This window comes from Pinus tabuliformis, chromosome X (assembly GCF_031772625.1).
Source record: "Pinus tabuliformis cultivar Carrire ecotype Pingquan chromosome X, CPIR1, whole genome shotgun sequence".
NCBI classification, from domain to species: Eukaryota; Viridiplantae; Streptophyta; class Pinopsida; order Pinales; family Pinaceae; genus Pinus; species Pinus tabuliformis.
In genome coordinates this window covers 1,475,265,082-1,475,285,904 of record NC_142308.1, presented here as the reverse complement: position 1 = coordinate 1,475,285,904, position 20,823 = coordinate 1,475,265,082, and the positions used below count along the sequence as shown (strand labels likewise).

Here is a 20,823-nt window from a genome sequence, read left to right as displayed (position 1 = left end):
CCAGTGCCTCTAATTTAAAACATAAATTAAGTCCTATGACCATCCTTCAGCACATTAAACCTCTCGTTTTGAATTAGATAATTTATTTTTAACTTTAATATATTCATTAGGAAGTTTTATGAATAATTGAATATTTGTGCCTAATATTATTTATTTTTTTGTGGAATATTATGAGAATATTGGGCAGATTATGAAGAGTTGGAGGAGGAGATAATTTAGGATCTTGTTCCCTACGACTGGAGGATCAATAATAAATAATAATTCAACAAGATATTATGGAATTATGGCACAAATTGGGGAACTCCAATGATTGAGAAAATCTAGGAATGTGTTCCACTAATCAAGGGAGAAGATCCACCAATCAATGGAGCAGATCCACTAATCAAGGGATTTCGGTGGGAAAGCTTCCTCCATTCATGGGGAATGATTCTTAATCATTTTTTAAAAGTACCAAGTCGAATTTTCCTCCAAGGAATGATTGAGAAAATATAGGAATGTGTTCCTTGCCATTTAATGCAAATTCCTAGTATTGGGGACTAGATCCACTAATCAAGGGATTTTGGTGGGGAAAGCTTCCTCTATTCATGGGGAATGATTCCTAATCATTTTGTATAAGTACCAAGTTGAAGTTTCCTCTAAGGATATATTTTCATTAGTTTTATTGGGGAGAGAGCTTGTATTTTTGTAGGTCCATTGTATTTTCTTGCAGAGATGTAATTCTATTGATGAAAATAATGAAGATTGTTGTCATGTTCAGCTTCTAAATCTTGTTCTCCTCCATAGGTCTTTGATTTTCCTTGGGCTTGGCAATCCCAGGAACCTCAGAGCCCTTTTGTATCATTCTTTTTCCTTCTTTTCATTGCTTATTCACATGCATCTCTAGTTTTTATTTCTTTTTATTTATGCCTTTAGTATTAATGATTTCTTGTTGTAGGATTGAGTTAAATGGTTGATGCAAGTTCTTTTTCAGGATCAAAAGCATTATTTCATCCTTGGAAAAGCTTTGGAAGTTCATAATAATCATTTAGGTCCTTGGATTAGTCTTTTTATTCCCAAATCTAGATTGTTGGACCTCCTTTTTAGCAAAGAACAATAAATTTCTTATATTTTTTAGAGCATGCTAATGAGCTTCAATTGAATTGATTCCACTTGAATTAGATCACAAAAAAATTCTAGTTCATAACAAAATCTACCCCATTTCATTTTCACTTGATTTGGTTAGGATTTTTTTAGATTTACTAGCTCACTAGTTGTCAAATTTCTAGATTTTCGACTAGTAATGTTTTTTATTTTTTTGCATGGGTTAACAGAGATAGTTTTGAGTGATTCCACTTGGAATAGGGACCTAAGATATCCTAGTTAATAAAAAAATATTCCCATCCAATTTGGTTTTCATTTTCTTGGTCATTAAACCCTCACCAACTTCATTATTTCACAAGGAAACTTCTCCAAGCTTTTTGAGCAAATCCATCAATCTCCCAACTTTGGTTTTGAGTTCTGAGTGATCCTAGGCATTTTCTCACTCCATTCCACCCATCTACCACCTTCCTAAGCCTTTCATCACCTCCAACACCTCACATTTTTCTCTCGACTATATCCTGTAGGTTCATTGTAATTCCTACAGGATCATCCTGTAGGTTTCTAGTACATCCTATAGGTTTTCCTTAAATGGCCTGTTTTGAGGTCGAATTGAGGGAAAACCTCTAGGAAGTCACCAAAATAATCCTAAGGGTCTCCTACACCATTCAAACATCTCCTAACCCTTCCAGCCATCCTCCAACATCCTTAATTCACCTGCCACATCACCAAAAGAAATTAGTTTGCATATTTGATTTTGCATGAAAAACCAAAAAGACAAAAAAAAAATTATTTCAATCCCTTTACTTGCACATTAGTGTTGTTTGATGCTTCTTACTTACATGCTTAGATAGTATCATTTGGTTCATGATAACTTAGCATTATTGCAAAGCATAGTTTCTTGGTAGTTAATTAGGAAATGATGTGATTTAGCATTGAATTTTCGTCTCTTTCGTTGTACTTTCTTTCTTGCAATAGGTTAAGGTTCCATTTTGAACATTTCATTCTCTACAATTAGTTTAGGATTTGACTTGAGTACATGCACTCCATTACATCATAACAACAAAGGAAGGACACATTGTATGCCTCACATATAGTGCGTACACCTCTTAAGTTTGTACAAACCTCGAGTTGATAATTAAAGTCGGTAGCCTTGGGAGTTGTAGCATTCTTGTTGTAATACCAAGGCTCATCAAGTAGGGAATACGTGTCCTTGAGCATAATTTTGTTGAACACCTTATAATCAATACACATCCACAAAGTTACATCCTTATTTGGTAAAATTATTATGGGTGAAGCAAATGGTGAGGCACTTAGTTGAATGACACCCTGTTCCAGTAGTTGCTACAAAATTATTCTTCACGTCACTTTCTTCCATAATGGACTTCCTATACAACCCAATTTTTGGTAATGGGGTGTCTTGCAATAGCTATATCTTGCAATCCACTTCCCTCTTTGGCTATAGCCCTTTAGACTCTTAGAACACATCCCTATATGCATGTAACAACTCTTCTAATTGGTTTTTTTGTTTCTTGGCAAATCTATTTAGGGATGACTATGTTCTCATTAAAGCTTCTACAAACTTATTTTATCTTAAGAATAGTAAAGCATACTTCTTCCTAGAGTTGACCAATGTCTTGGTTTGGTTGGAACATTCCACTGAATGTTTGGATATTCCCTTATGTATGTTGATGGTGAAGGGTTTTCCATCCTTGAAGAAGCGATATTGGTTGGATCTCCACATGAACATTGCATCTCACATGTATAGATAGGGACTTCCAAACATCACTCCACATACATCAAGGGGAACTACATCTAGTTCTACTTCTTTAATAAAATTAACACTGATAGTTGATATGATTTTTCACTATTTTGTCACCTTCATTTCCCCATCCTTATTTAACCATCCCAGTTGATATGGGGTTGGACGATCCTAAACATATAATCCCAATTTTTTGGTCAATTATGTTACAATGAGATTCACCTATGATCTTGAGTTCAATAGAACATCAATATTTTTCTTCTTTACTTATATTTTTATATGGATGAGTATGGTCTTTTCTTTTTCTTCTTATTGTTAAAGGCTACTCATATTCAACTCCTTCTACAATGATGTACAAATGATCTTCTCATCCATGTCTAAGTTTCTTTAATCCTAGTTGCTCGAATCAATGTCCATGAGGTTCTTCTTCTTTGCATCTTTATTTCTTTTCTTCGAGTTAACCTCTAGATGAAACTTCCACCACTTATACTATGTATGTCCATCAATGTTACAATGGCTACACTGTTTGACCTAAGATATCCTAGTTAATCAATACACATCCACAAAGTCACATCCTTCTTTGGCATAATGATTATGGGTCACCCACATGGTGAGGTACTTAGTTGAATGACACCGTGTTCCGATAGTTGCTACAAAATTATTCTTCACCTCACTTTCTTCCATAATGGACTTTCTTTACAACCCAATTTTTGGTAATGGGGTGTAGACTTACAAAAGCTATATCTTGCGATCCCCTTCCCTCTTTGGCTATATCCCTTTAGACTCTTACAACACATCCTTATATGCATGTAACAACTCTTCTAATTGTTTTTTTTGTTTCTTGGAAATTCTATTTAGGGATGATTATGTTCTCATTAAAGCTTCTACAGACTTATTTTATATTAAGAATAGTAAAGCATACTTCTTGCAAGAGTTGACGAGTGTCCTGGCTTCGTTGGAACATTCCACTGAAAGTTTGGACATTCGCTTATGTATGTTGATGGTGAAGGGTTTTCCATCCTTGATGAAGTGGTATTGGTTGGATCTCCACATGAATATTGCATCTCACATGTATATATAGGGACTTTCAAACATCACTCCACATACATCAAGGGGAACTACATCTAGTTCTACTTCATTAATAAAATCAACACTAATAGCTAATCTGATTTTTCACTATTTTGTTAACCTTCATTTCCCCATCCTTATTTAACCATCCCAATTGATATGGGCTTGGATGATCCTAAACATCTAATCCCAATTTTTTGGCCATCTACGTTACAATGAGATTCACCTACGATCTTGAGTTGAATAGAACATCAATATTTTTCTTCTTTACCTATATTTTTATATGGATGAGTCTGGTCTTTTCTTTCTCTTCTAATTGTTAAAGGCTACTCATATTCAACTCCTTATACAATGATGTACAAATGATATTCTCATCCATGTCTAAGTTGCTTTAATCCTAGTTGCTTGAATCAATGTCCCTGAGGTTCTTCTTCTTTGCATCTTTATTTCTTTTCTTCGAGTTAACCTCTAGATGAAACTTTCACCACTTATACTATGTATGTCCATCAATGTTACAATGGCTACACTATTTGCTAGTATATTTTAACTATTATTTTGTGGCCACTATATTTTTATCTTTTGCCCTTTTCAATTCTTCTTCCCTTACGTAGAAGCTTCATGTTTCTTCTTCTACTTTGACCCACTTGATTTCCTTTTGTTCTATCCTATGTTCTCTATGTATTTTCCTTGTACACAAATCTCATCCACCAATATGGACTTGAGTAACATCACTTACTTCCACAAATGGTTGTGTATACCCCTAAATCCTTGAGGAGTACGTCTATTTTATTTGTGAGATGCCTAATATTATGGCTATACTTCTAAATTCAATGGTGTACTCCTCTACACTCTACCCCTCCTTCTAAATGAGGTAATGCCATTAGATCCAATGGTTGTCTACATACTCGATAGGGTAAAATTTTGACTTTATGAGGGTTTTGAAATCATCCCACTTAGTTTTTGCAGGATTTCACTCCAACCTCAAGTTTTGCTTGTGGATTTCCCAACAAGTCAGGGCATGGCCCTTTAATTTCACTTGAGAAAATGAAATATTCTTTTCTTCTTCTATATTGTGAACACTAAAATAAACTTCTAATTACTATAACTAGTGATTCAACTTCAGAGCATAAATCTCACCTTGAAACAACTTAATGTCAAAATTCTATTCCATTTTGAATAGGGACTATGAATGGTTCATGGAAATTGAAATGTGTTGGTCCTTTTGAGGTTCTTTCTTATATTCCCTCTCTGGTCCTTCCTAATTTGTTGATTTCTCCTTTGATCTGACCCCCACATTAGAACCTCCATCTTTTCGAAATAACCCAAGATTATTGGTCGGGACCGCCATGAGGAGGCTTACATTATGATTTATATCTGTGACTTGTACTTCCAACAAAGAAAACCTCTACTCTATGAGATCATGAGGGTTATTCATAGATTGATCAGACATGACTAGGGTTTTATGACTTTTGGTTTGCTCTCTAGTTCTTCCCAATTTGTTTATTTCTCCTTTGGTTTGACCCCCACATTAGAACCTCCATATTCTCAAAATAGTCCAAGATTATTGGTCAAGACCGCCATGAGGAGGCTTACATTACGATTTATATCTATGATTTGTACTTCCAAAAATGAAAACCTCTACTCTGTGAGATCATGAGGGTTATTCATAGATTCATCAAACATGACTAGGGTTTTATGACTTTTTTCTTAGCCGATATGGATCCCCTGCAACTCTGCACAATACACTTAAAGAAACCGGGTCTAAAAAAATTTGATTCTTGAATTATTGTGGATCTTACACTAGACAATTCATCACAAAAGATCATCTAAATATACTAGAAAATATAAAATTGACACTATGAGGATTTATTACTCCTCAATTTTTTGGATGTGCTAATTATTATTTATTGCATATGCATGAAAATTATATTTATGCAGAAAATGGATAAGAATAAAATATAACTGACAAACCACCAACTCAGATAAGGTATAACCTGGGAAACCCTTTTAGGGGAAAACCCAACTAGAAGGTAAGGTTGCTCTACTCTCCTTCTCTGAATGGAAAATGGATGCAAGTAAAAATAAGTAAAGACGATGGACTATGGGCTGCTACAGTGCACTCATACTCTCTATTTTCTCTCTCCCTATCCACTCTCATTTTCTCTACTCATATATGGAACAAAACACACTCAAATGAAATGGAACCTGTTTTCTCCAAGTGGTCTGGTTATAACACAACTTGACAACTTACTTGTGGTTAAGTTTGACTCCTTCATCTCTTAACTAGAGGTATAATATGGACTCTTCTATAGTCTTATTCCTCATGATCACGTGGCTTGCCCATTTTCCATGAATAATGGGGAATGACGTGGAATCCTTTCAAATTATGGTTGTCAAAATAGGAAGGTCAACTTATGAGTAGCATAATTGTTTTGTACATACTTTGATTGAGGTGATTCTTACACCATTAGAAAGGTATCTTTGTTTAGAATAACACAAAAAGGTGTTGAACTTAAGTAGTGTAGAATTTCCCATTGTAGATCACCTGATAATGCAATATACTAAAGCAAAATACTTGTTCTACTTCTACAAACAAACTTGTCGAAGCTTAATCGATTTTGAGAAAGATCAATTAGAACACAAATAACAGAGAATGAGAAATCAATCACAATGAACATCGAAGAATACACTGGGGAAAGCCTCAGCTAAAAACCCTGATATCTGTATTATCATACAAGTGGAAAAATCTTCGGATTACACAAAGCTTTAGCTCACAATCTATCCAACTCTCAGTACAATCCCTCAATGTTGCTCATAGACTGAATAGACACAACATATGCCTTCCCTCGGTCCTCCAAGCCTCCTATTTCCTTGCGCAGTTTCTCCTGGGTCCTCTAGATACCACCTGTGTAAATTTGCTTCTCACACAACTCACCAAACTTAGAAGTAACTGCACAATCTCCAAGGAATGAATTCCTTTTGCATGCAAGAGATATCCTCAATGGAATATTCCTGCGACTGATAGTACATTGTCCCACCATCTGATCTCAACTAGTTCTCTGACTGAACTGACATGCATGAGTTATTTATGAGAGAGTATTCAGTTATCTGAAGTACAGTAGTTACATGCATGCATGCATTAACTAACTGAACTCACAATCAGTTCCACAAACTGTTGGAACTAATATAACTGGACTTAACTCAGTTAATTGAGCTAACTAATTACAACTCAAAGCACAACTCATCGTGATCACTTTAATTAAGGGATAACTTCCTCAATCAAAGGGAAAATTGTTGCATGTCTTCACATAGACTTCATGTTTGATTTTCACCAACTAATTAACTCAAGATGAATTAATTAATTATTTTTCAAACAGCTGCTAAGATCAAATTCGAATTTTAATTCTCAATTTTAGTTCAGGGACTAACTAAAATTGGAATGTATCCCAAAATTCTATTTATAGCAATTATGTTTTTAGCACTTCTATATTTAGCATTTCTTGTTGCTATTTTCAACACTCCCTCTCAATAAGAAAGGGATTATCTTTCACCCCAATCCTATCTCTGTGGAACTTGAATTTGCATTTTGACAATGCCTTAGTCAAAATATATGCATCCTGCTCCTCGGTCAAAACATACAGCAACAACATGATCCTCTTCACCACACAGTCTCGAAGATGATGATACCGGATATCGATGTGCTTGGACCTGTCATGAAATATTTGATTCTCAGAGAGTTTGATACAACTCTGATTATCAAAATAGATCACAGTTGGATCCATCCTCTGACCAAAAAATCCAACTAGAATTTTCTACATCCAAATGGCCTCACATGTTGCCTTACTGGTAGCCATGTATTCAGCCTCTTCTAAGATAAGTTTAACTGACCTCTGTTTCCTATTGTACCAAGAAACTGTAGTTGAACCAAGGTTGAAAATTCCTCCTGAAGTGCTCTTCCAGTCTGATGGACTACCTGCCCAATCTGCATCTGTGAAGCCCTGAAGCTTCACTCCCTTTGCCTGTCTGTACCATAATCCATACTGAGATGTGTCTCTAAGGTATCTCAGCACATGCTTCACTACCTTCCAAAACATCTTGGTAGGCTGAACCATAGCTTGACTCAGCTAGTTCACCACAAAGCACAAATCTGGTCGTGTGTTCACTAGATACATCAATGAACCCACAGGATGACGATAAACAGTAGTAGCTACTACCTCACCTGAAGTAGCATCCTCCTTCCTCCATTTACCTGTTAGAGGAGTCTGCATGGGCTTGCACTTCTCCATGTAGAATCACCTGAGTATCTCATTGGCATACTTGCCTTGATACACAAACACTTCCCCATCCTTCTACCACACTTCCATGCCTAGAAAGTAGTGCATAAGACCCATGTCTTTCATCTTGAACTCTCTTGCAAGGTCCTCCTTGCAAGACTTGATCAACTAATCATCACCTATCAATATCAGATCATCAACATAAAGAACAATGATCAATGGCTTACCTTCTACCATGATGTGGTAAAGGTTCGCATCCGCTTCACTCTTTGTGAAGCCCAACTCGATGAAATAGCTATTGAGCCAGGTGTACCAAGCACGAGGTGCTTGCTTCAGCCCGTACAAAGCTCTCTTGAGTTGGTACACATGTGACTCATGATCGAAGGTCTCAAATCCTTCTGGCTGCTCAATGTGCACCTCTTCCTCAATCTTTCCATTGAGTAACGTAGTCTTGACATCCATCTGATGGATCTTCCAACCCATCTGAGATGATAGTGCCAACATCGATTTGATAGATGAGTACCTTGCTATAGGAGGAAAATTCTCATCGTAGTCGATCCTCTCGACCTATGAGAGACCACAGGCAACAAACCTTGCCTTATGTTTCTCCACACTGCCATCCGTTGCTTTCTTTACCTTGTAAAGCCATTGGGAACTCACCACTGACTTGTCCTCCGGCCTTGGGACAACATCCCAAACACTGTTCCGAACGATGGAGTCATACTCCTCCACCATAGCATCAACCGAGATTGGTTACTGCACTACTTCCTCGAAGGAAGATGGTTCGGTCTCTACACACTCCCCAACTAGGGCCATGTAACCAGTGTATCGCTCAAGTGATCTCCTATGTCTGCGCTGAGAGGATGGTTGTCCCACATTCTTTCTCACATCCATCACCAATCTGTTAGCTTCCCTTGAGTGTTTTCATCCATCTCTGGAAGACTCTGCAAAAGTGGATATCTCCACTCCTGGATCCTCTCCATGCGGCTGCTCTACATCAGTCTAAGGCTCCTCCTCCTTAGGATCTAAAAGTTCCTCCTTTGCATGCAACTTGAGCTCCCTCTCAAGGGAAACTCGCATGGCCTTCTACTCATCAAACTTCAGATCTATGCATACCACTGTCCTCTGACTAGTAGGCAAGAACACCCGATAGTTGGGGTGTATCAATGTACCCCTCAAGTATCCCCAACTCACCTGTTGGATCTAGCTTCTTCTGGGCATCTTTGGTCACATGGCAATAAACCGTTGATCCAAAGATCCTGAAGTGACTCACATTTGGTCTCTTCCTAGAAAAGGCCTCCACTGGTATCTTCATCCCCAATATACGATGCAGACTTCTATTTTGCAAGTATACTACTATATTGCATGCCTCAGCACACAAATGAAGTGGTAGGCTTTGGTCATGCAGCATTGCCCGAGCTGCTCCCACAATCGATCTATTCTTCCTTTTGGCCACCCCATTCTGCTATGGGTTATGGGGTGCCGTCAACTCCCGTTTAATTCCTTCTGCTGCATAGAAGTCCTTAAATTGTTGGGGGACATACTCTCCACCATTGTCACTTTGCAAGGCTCTTATTTTCTTTCTAGATTCTTTCTCAACGAAGGCTTTGAACTCAAAAAACCTTGAGAAGGTTTGATCCTTCTTCTGCATGAAGTATATCCAACATCTACGAGAAAAATCATCAATAAAAATAACATAGTACCTTTGTTTAGCAATGGAGGCTGTAGAGAATGGTCCACACACATATGTATGAACTCGCTCCAGGATTGCTCTAGCTCTACTATCTCGATCCTGAAAGGAAGATTTTGCATACTTACCCAAGGTACAACCTTTGCATGTATCCACTTGCTATAGTTTTCCCTTGGGAAGTCTGGTATAAATTGCTACATGATCTTCAAGGCCCCATGGTGCAAGTGGCCCAATATTCTATGCCATAGCTCGCCAACATCTTGGCTCTGCACCAACTCTGCTTTGGAACTCAATGCAGCATAGTCGTCTACCTCCAACTTGTAGAGATTCTTAATTCGGATCCCAATCCTCTTGGTTTGTCTAGTGCCGATATGCCTCAGGAATGTCTTTCCTTTACTAAAGACTACATCATAGCCTTTGTCTTCCAACATAGAAATGGACACAAGGTTCTTGTTCAGACCAGGCACATACTTTACATGAGTCAAGGTGGGAGGAGCTCCATGCTCCCTCTGAAACACAACTGAAACATGGTACTTTCCATCATTGCCCATCTCTATGCGCATCTAGAGGTCCTTCTCCTTCAAGGTACTAAATAGACTCTTGTCGCTAGTCATGTGGAATGAAGCTCCACTGTCTAGGTACCAAACACAACCCACCATCAATGAAACCATGCATGCGATGAGGGTGAAATCCAATTCGAACTGTGAGGCCAGTTCCCCACCATCAGATCCTTTCAAGGATCCCTTCTTGGATTTCTTCTGTGGACAATTCGTAGCATAATGGCCCACCTCATGACAATGAAAGCATCTCACTTTTGATTTGTCAATCTTCTTCCCACCATGGGAAGAACTCGATTTGGAGTGGGATGCCTTCCCCTTCCCTTTCCTCGCCTTACTTGCTAAGGCTAGATTTTCTTCATCATCTTGCTTTGATGAAGATCCATCTCTGGTGCTTCTTCTTATCTCCTCCTGCATCAGATCCAACCAAAGTTGTTCCCAATCGAGCAGTTTCTCTCTTCCATTTACCGAGTCTTAGTAGCTATGCCAGCTCTTAGGAAGATCGAGGAGAGCAAGACTTGCCATATCATCATCAGCTGTCATGATCCCTACACTTCTAAGCTCATCCCTACAGGTGGTGAGCTTGTTCAGATATGTAAAGATCGTGTCGCCCTTTTCACACTTGATTTTCTGAAGCTTGTCTTTCAGCACCAGCTTCCTCTGATCATTGCTATTCTAATGTAGATCCTTCAATGTTTTCCACATTGAAAATGGTGTCTCCTTCCCATGGAGACTCGAGACAATGTGGTCTTGAACTCCCTCCAGAAGAATCCTCCTTGCTCTAGCCACACATTTCTCCCATTCTGCCAATTCTTGGGCATTAGCTGCTGCTGGCTTGGGGACTTCTTGATCAATGAAGTTCTTCAAACCATTGTCCTCTAATACCACTTCCATGCGATCCTTCCAGGCTATATAATTTGAGCTGCCATCCAGGGCATACTCGAGTCTCAAACCATTGAACGCCATTCGTGAAATTTGAGATGTGATAAGAATTCGAATTCTATAATCAGAAACTTCAAACTTCAAACTTCTCCCTTCTTTGTATACTATTCTTCGCTTTGATCACCTTTGCTCTGATACCATGTAGAATTTCCCACTGTAGATCACCTGATAATGCAATATACTAAAGCAAAATACTTGATCTACTTCTACAAACAAACTTGCAGAAGCTTAATCGATTTTGGGCAAGATCAATTAGAACACATATAACAGAGAATGAGAAATCAATCACACATGAACACAAAAGAATACTCTAGGGAAAGACTCAGCTAAAAACCCCGATATCTCTATTATCATACAAGTGGAAAAATCTCCAGATTACACAAAGCTTTAGCTCACAAGCTATCCAGCTCTTAATACAATCCCTCAATGTTGCTCATAGACTGAATAGACACAACATATGCCTTCCCTCAGTCCTCCAAGCCTCCTATTTCCTTGCACAGTTTCTCTTGGGTCCTCTAGTTGCCACCTATGTGAATTTTCTTCTCACACAACTCACCAAACTCAAAAGTAACTGCGTAATCTCCAAGGAATGAATTCCTTCTACATGAAAGAGATATCCTCAATGTAATATTCCTGCAACTGATAGTACATTGTCCCATCATCTGATCTCAATTGGGTCTCTGACTGAACTGACATGCATGAGTTATTTATGACAGAATATTCAGTTATCTGAAGTACAGTAGTTACATGCATGCATGCATTAACTAACTGAACTCACAATCAGTTCCACAAACTGTTGGAACTAATCTAACTGGACTTAACTCAGTTAACTGAGCTAACTAATTACAACTCAAAGTACAACTCATCTTGATCACTTTAATTAAGGGATAACTTCCTCAATCAAAGGGAAAACTGTTGCATGTCTCACATAGACTTCATGTTTGATTTTCACCAACTAATTAACTCAATATGAATTAATTAATTATTTTTCAAACAACCGCTAAGATCAAATTCGAATTTTAATTCTCAATTTTAGTTCAGGGACTAACTAAAATTGGAATGTATCCTGAAATGTTATTTATAGCAATGTTATTTTTAGCACTCCTATATTTAGCATTTCGTGTTGCTATTTTCAACAAGTAGTGAATTTTAACCACCAAAAAACATTTTTTGATTCCTCAAATGGTTTTCAAAAGATTTAAAGCCCTGATTTTCTAAATTGGGCCCCTTTTGTAAAAATGATATGTGAGTTGATTTCTCTACTTGTTCCACTCTAAAAGCATCAACATGAATTAAAAAAATATAATTTTCCAATATGGATCAAGGAAAGAGTGGATGAAGTGGATCTACATGTTTATAGGCATTGCGAGATATAAAATGAGTCTACTGGGGCATGGAATTAGCACTCTTTTTGCATCCATTTTTCTTATCTTGCTCACCATTTTGACCTTGATAGTCACATCTTGTTACTCTATTAATTTCCTTTTAACGAATGTATGCCTCTTTCCTATATCACCTAAATGTATTCAACTTTTTTGTATCTTGGTATGAAGTTGACTCTTTTAGGAATATTTATTAACGAAATTTACAAGGGGCGATTTCAGGGAAATTTGGCACGCTAAGATGTTGTTGTAGGGATATCATGTTGTTTCTCTCAATTTTGTCTTACCAATTCACAAACACCTTGTTGATACTGCTACTACTGTGCCAATTCTCTACCTTAAGGATGATCTGTTCTTCCAATGATAAAAACAATGGTCAACGCAGGATGTCACTCAATCACAATCGACATTAGTGTTGTGCCAAAAAATAAAATTAATTGTTGATAACATAGCCAAAGTTGGCTAAGGAAGTTATGATCTTTAGTTGTTTGCCTTTCATTATAGTACTTCTTATTCACCATAAAATATTGTAATTCATTATGTGAGGTTCAATTTGGGGAACACGATGATCGAGAGATTCACATGGTTGATTTTATTTCAAAGGTAGATGTAATGTAATCTATAACATGGAAAGCCATCTTCCTTGCAGGGGAGTGGCATCATTATTGTAATTTTGGAGAAACTGTGTAATTGCAATCATTTTCTAATATCAATGAAACTCTAATGATTCATGGCTTCATATCTCTCCATTGATTAGCCCATGAGATGTGTGTTACCAGCTCCCTTCTAAGAAAGAAGGTCCCTCATATTTAGTAGGGATTGATGAGACAATGAGGTATTGTAGCAGTGTTCTTGGTTTCTCTTAGTTATATTTCAAGATTATTTTACTATTAATATTACAAATTTCTTTGATATATTGCAGTTACTAACTAGTTTATTTGCATAATAGTAATATCCATCACTCTTGTAACAACTGAAGTTGTGATGCATTCCATTTGTTAATGCATGTGTTTCATGTTAATTTATTGTTACAACTCTTAGATTTTAATTTACGATTTGACTTTTTTTGTTACAACATAATTATTCATACTGATTGAGTGGTGTTACAGTGAGTTATTTTATTTAATGAGATTTTGAGTGAATGATTTTGAGTGTTGTTTTCCTTCTACATGAATGACTGAGTGATCGAGTGGGTTTTTTTGTAAGAGTGTTTTATTCTACAAGAGTGTTTTCCTTTCTGCACTATGTGCAAGGTGTGTTGAATATGGAGAAAAACAATGGTTTGGTGTGTCGAGAGTGAAAATTACAATGAATTCACTTTGGGAGTTTAATATTAAATATTGTTAGTTAGCATTGTTACCTACATATACTTTGCATGATAACCTTGAAATAAAATATTACCTTGGTTGAAAATTTATGACATATGAATGTGATTAACTGATCCTAATTTAAAGACACTTAATTCACCCAACATTTTTGCGCCATTACAAGCGAGGTTATTAAAGGTGCATATGTGTGACTAGAATTGTTTTTCTTTTATGCATTGTTTGCAAGTGTGTTAGGTGTGTTCCTGGATTTAAGAGAGGTAAGAACCTATGAATCACATCAATATACTGAAGCGATCTCGTCCTCCTAAGGAGTGAGGGTACATAGGATTTCATGAATTATAAAGAAGTGAAACATGGTGCCCCCAAATATACTAACCGTGAAGCTAAAATAGGATGTGGGAGAAAGAATAATCAAGATTTGGGAAGAGTAACGTACATTCAAGATTTGATTTCAAAATATGAGGTAGAATCATCTACCCTATGGAAAATTTCCAAGAAGAAAGGATCTAACAATACTATGTCACAACAATCAATATGTCCTGAATCGTTTGTGTTGGGAGCACATATCAGGGAGGTAGAATATTATGGTCCTTCAACCTCAGAAGCAAGCCAGAGGATTTTGATCCATATTTATCAGCTGAAGAAGAATATCATGACTTGTTGGAAGGATAAAGAGGAACATATAATTATGATTTGGAAGACTACAAGTTGAATCCAGAGGAACAACCCCTTAATCATTCTATTCCATACTTTGGAAGTGTTGTGAAACAATTTTTTGATTATTTTATTCCAGAATTTGGAAATGTTGTCATAAATTCTATTGGTCATCCTATTCAAGATTTTGGAAGTGTTGTGAAACAATTTGATTAGTCTGAAAAGCCTGAACAACTTATAGAATATTCCCGTCAACCAAGGAAACAACAATTACCTAAGCCTTGTAGAAATTCTGCAAATTCTCTACAAATCTACCTCTGAGATCTATGTAGAAAATTTGACTGTAGATTAACTCGACAATGCAATATACCAAAGAAAAATAGTATAATCTACTTCTACTATCAAACTTGCGGAAGCTTAAAATATTTGAGCAAGATCCAGCTGAACACATATAACCAAAAGAAGAATCAATGCACATGAAACACAAAAAATACTCAGGGGAGAGCCTCAGCTAAAAACCCCACTATTTGTATTATCATACAAGGTGGAAATAACTCAGAATTACACAAAGCCTTAGCTCTCACAGCTAGCTAGATCTCAGTACAATCCTCCTGGATGCTCACAGGAAATCAAAGCTTCTCACAAGCTTTCCTCTCTACCCTCCAAGCTCCTATTTCCTTGTGCAGTTTCTCCTATGTGATCCTTTAGTTACCAAGTGGAACACTAATCACTCACACTGATCCTACACCCTGTCATAACTGTGCAATCCTCAAGGAACCTTCCTTGGCTACATGGATGAGTTTCCTTTATATGAAAACACATGCAACTGATAGTAACATGTCCTTGACATTTAGCTCAACTGGTTCTTTCTCAGAACAGACATGCATGATTTAATGATGAGAGAATCTTTAGTTATCTGGAGTACACTAGTTGAGTGCATGCATGCATCAACCGACTGATAACTCACTATTAGTTCCTCAAACAGTTTGGAACTAAGTTAACTCGACTTAACTCAGTAAACTGAGCTAACTAATTACAACTCAAATATAACTCAATCTTATCTCTTTAATTAAGGGATAATCTCGTTAATTTAAGGGATAACTTTTGCATGACTTCAAAAAGACTTCTAACTTAAATCTCTCCAACTATTTAACTCAATATGAATTAATTAATTATTTTTCAAGCAGCTGGTGACACTAAATTCGAATTTTAATTCATAATTTTAATTCAAGGACAAATTAAAATTGGAATATTCTGGATTCTATTTTTATCATTTCTTGTTGCTATTTTAAACAATCCATCTCAACAAGAAAGGAATTCAACTCGATCCTGATCTTGAACCTTTGGAATGTTCTACATGCAATGCTTCTCTCTAGTGTTGTTGCTCCAGCAACTCTAGAAACAAAAATAACATCCAACCTGAATCAATATGATGCATCTGTCATCAACGTATCTGACCGTTATTGCCTCTGTCGACTGAAAACTCTTCACTTCTACTGACTCAACCTTTCTGCATTGTTGTCAGTCCTTCTCTGCACTCTTCAGTATCTAACTACTCTAGCCTCTGTCACTTTGATCTCTGACTGCATCAATCCCACTGATTCCTCTCGCTACTATGTACTTTAGGCTCCCGTAGCAAGGTACGATCCATGAGATAAAACCTCTCAATGGACCCTGCCCAATTTCAACCTTATTGGGACTATCACTTCATATCGCCCCACTGCACACCTGGAGGTTTGGCTGCATGTGATCCCTCTACCCACTTCTCCAATTGTGGCTCCTCCACAATTGTCTGAGAATTCTTCTGGGACTGCATGTTGAGAGGTAATTTACTCTCCCTCTCAACCACCAAGTCTCTAACATTTGCCTTGCTCCTCAAGGCTTTGCATGCATCTTCAACCTCAAAAGCATATAGGTTCTTGACTCATGAACCAATCTGTTTCACCTGTTTCATGGTGATGTGTCTAAGGAAAACCTTTCCCTTGCTGAAGAAAACATCGTAGCCTTTGTCCTCCAACATCGCGATCAATACCAAGTTCTTCTTCAGTCCAGGCACATACTTCAAATCTGTCAAGGTGATAGAAGCTCCATTCTCCCTCTAAAAAGCAACCATGCCCACTCTTGAAACACTAAACTTTTCGTCGTCACCCATATCTATGTGCATCTTGAGGTGTTTCTCCTCTAAGGTACTGAATAAACTTTTATCGCTGTTTATGTGGAATGAGGCTCCATTGTCAAGATACCAACCACAACCCATCATCGATGACACCATGCATGCGATGAGGGTGAAGTCCATTTCGAACTGAGAGGCTAATGCCTCACCTTCCGATCCTTCTGAGGGTCCCTTCTTGGACTTCTTTGATGGGCAATTAGTTGCATAATGACCCATCTCATGACAATTAAAGTATCTCACTTTAGACTTGTCAACCTTCTTCCATCCATGAGAAGAATTTGATTCGGAATGGGAAGCCTTCCCCTTCCCTTTCCTTGCCTTACTCGCTAAGGCCATATTTTCTTCATCATCATCCTTGGATGAAGAACCATCTTGTGTGCTCCTCCTGATCTCCTCCTGCATGAGATCTGACCACAGTCGTTCCCAATCTAGCAGTTTCTCCCTTTCATTCATAGAGTCCTGGTAACTATTCCAACTCTTTAGAAGGTCAAGGAGAGTGAGGCTCACCATATCATCATCGACAGTAGTTACTCCCACACTTCCAAGCTCATCTCTACAAGTGGTGAGCTTGTTTAGATATGTGGAAATAGTATTGCTGTTCTCCATCTTGATTCTTCGAAGCTTATCCTTGAGTGCCAATTTCCTCTGGTCGCTACTGTTCTGGTAGAGGTCGTTCAATGTCTTCCACATTGAATATGGAGTATCCTTCCCATGGATACTCGAGACAGTATGGTATCTAACTCCCTCAAGGATGATCCGTCTCGAACTCGCCACACACTTCTTCCATTCAGCCAACTCTTGTGCATTAGTTGAACCTAGCTTTGGGATTTATTGATCAATGAAATCCTTCAAGCCATTGTCTTTTAATACAACCTCCACGCAATCTTTCCATGTTGTGTAATTTGAGTTGCCTTCCAAGGCATACTCGAGTCTCAAGCCATAGAACATCATTGGCCAACCTTAAAGTATGATAAGAATTTGATTTGCACCTACAACCCCAAACTTCAAACTTTGAATTCTCTTCTCTGTGTACTATTCACAGCTCCAAAAAACTTGTAGAAATTTCTCTATAGATCAGCTAGCTCTGATACCATGTAGAAATTCTGCAAATTCTCTACAAATCTACCTCTGAGATCTATGTAGAAAATTTGATTGTAGATTAACTTGATAATGCAATATACCAAAGAAAAATACTATAATCTACTTCTACTATCAAACTTGCGGAAGTTGAAAATATTTGAACAAGATCAAGTTGAACACATATAACCAGAAGAAGAATCAATGCACATGAAACACAGAAAATACTCAGGGGAAAGCCTTAGCTAAAAACCTCACTATCTGTATATCATACAAGGTGGAAATATCTCAAAATTACACAAAGCCTTAGCTTTCACAGCTAGCCATCTCTCAGTACAATCCTCCTGGATTCTCATAGGAAATCAAAGCTTCTCAAAACCCTTCCTCTCTGCCCTACAAGCTCCTATTTCCTTGTGCAGTTTCTCCTAGATGATCCTCCTGTCACCAAGTAGAAGACTGATCACTCACACTGATCCTACACCCTGTCTGAACTGTGCAATCCTCAAGGAACCTTCCTTGACTGCATGGATGAGTTTCCTTTATAGGAAAACACATGCAAATGATAGTAACCTGTAGTTGACATTTAGCTCAACTGGGTCTTTCTTAGAACAAACATGCATGAGTTAATGATGAGAGAATCTTTAGTTATCTAGAGTACACCAGTTGAGTGCATGAATCAATTGACTGGTAACTCACAATTAGTTCCTCAATCAGTTTGGAACTAATTTAACTCGACTTAACTCAGTAAACTGAGCTAACTAATTACATATCAAATATAACTCAATCTTATATCCTTAATTAAGGGATAATCTCCTTAATTTAAGGGATAACTATTGCATGACTTCAGAAAGACTTCTAACTTGAATTTCTCGAACTAATTAACTCAAGATGAATTAATTAATTATTTTTCAAGCAGCTGGTGAGACTAAATTCGAATTTTAATTCAAGGAAAAATTAAAATTGGAATATTGTGGATTCTATTTTTATCATTTCTTGTTGCTATTTTCAACAAACCTATTAAGAACGATTTTCAAATTCAGAAAGGGAATGGATGGAGAGACAATGGCTACCTTTGAGTTCCCTATTGAAAATGTTTAGGGGAAACAACCTATGAAGAATATTCCCCTATTAGCCCTTCTGTTTTTCCAAGGTACTACATACAAAGATCCATATGCTTTTCTTTTTGAATTTCATGTCCTATGTAGAAGTTATGATTATACCTTAGAATCCCAAAAATTAAATTTATTCCCTGCTACTTTTAAAGGAGACAATTTAAGATGGTTTATGGGGCTAGGGGGTTCATCTATTTCTTCATGGGAATATATGAAGAAAACCTTCCTAGAAAAGTACTAGGGCTATAGTAGGACTAGGGACAAAATGGTGTAGTTATTTAGAATGTCCCAAATAGACAAAGAAAGATTGGAAGAATATATAAAACATTTTCATTATAATTTGTAGAAATCCAAGCATAGTAATTTGGATAAGGACATCTTAAAGAATATTTTGATCAGATGAATTAAGGAGGACTGCCTAGATATAATAAATATCATGGGAAAACGGGACATATGTAAAGAACCCTATGATACAATTGTTGCACTTTCTTAAGAAGGTCTATAGGATCAACAGGAAGTAAGGTTTTGGCACAAGTTGCCTTTTCCAGGATACAAAGATCAACCAATGGTGGGGTAACAAGAGTGGAAATTGGAAATTTGTTAGAATACTTTAAAAATGACATTACGAGCTCCCTATATTCTCAGCTTGGTGTGTTACATGATAAACAAAGGCAGATTGAAGTAGGAAAAGCTTTGTCTATATTCTTCCCTAAATGCAGAAAAATGCATCCGCTTAGAAAATTCCCACTCAACAATATAGGGACATGTAATATTTATGAATGGGAACATTCTATAGAGCAATTATCATGATTTCTAATACTAAATGTAGTTTATAATGAATTAATAAACGAGGATGAAACAACATATTTCATTGGTCCTAATAACCCTTGGCAAGCTCGACCACAAAATATGGTCCAAGATCCTTTTTCTTATTTTAATTATTAGTATAGTATGTATAATCTTAAACAAATTTATGAGCAAATGCAATACCCTGTAGCCCCATCACAACCTCCTATCCATCCTCTAGTGGATCCAATTCCATTGCCCCAATGGCATTCTCCTCTAAATCAATCACTTGTGTGGACAAAAGCATGGTAAGGAACCACTTTTCGTAATAAAATACTTATACAGTTACTAATGTAGCAATGACAGTTGCAACTTCCTTCAAATGTACTAGTAAGTGGTCCTCCTTTGTGACCTTAGTTACCTGTATAACCTACCTCTAATCCCAATAACAAGGCAATGCAACAAATTGAAACAATAGTTCTCCCCACTTACTGTATCTCACCTATGGAATGTAATGAGGTATGATTACGATCAAGGAGAATAGTATATCCAAGAGTTTCCCCTGTTATCATAGAAAATGAGGAAGACAATTTTCCAAGGGAAGAAACTCCGATTCAAGGTTCATTTGATAAATAATAGGCTAAACCCTCTATAGTAGCTAATAATATTGTTGCTAAACCAATACCACTATAAAAATCGGTCCCGTTGTAAAAATTGGTATCACTATTATGATTGATATTTCTATAATAGTTGGACCTTCTAAAATAGTTGATGTCATTGCTACTGTAGGGCTTGTGCTAGTTGAAGATGTGATTAGTACTGAGATCTCTCTACACCCACCATATCTAGAAAGATTAACTGTATTATATGCTACCCCTCAACCCGAGTCCAATTTTCTAAAAGGAATGGAAAATTTACATGGATGAATCCCACCACTCCAA

The 20,823-nt window shown here is 37.1% G+C and overlaps 1 pseudogene; it reads right to left on the bottom strand.

Moving 5' to 3' along the window:
- Nucleotides 1-20,823, bottom strand: part of LOC149145573 (serine--glyoxylate aminotransferase-like) — an 85,072-nt pseudogene that overhangs the window by 16,616 nt on the left and 47,633 nt on the right.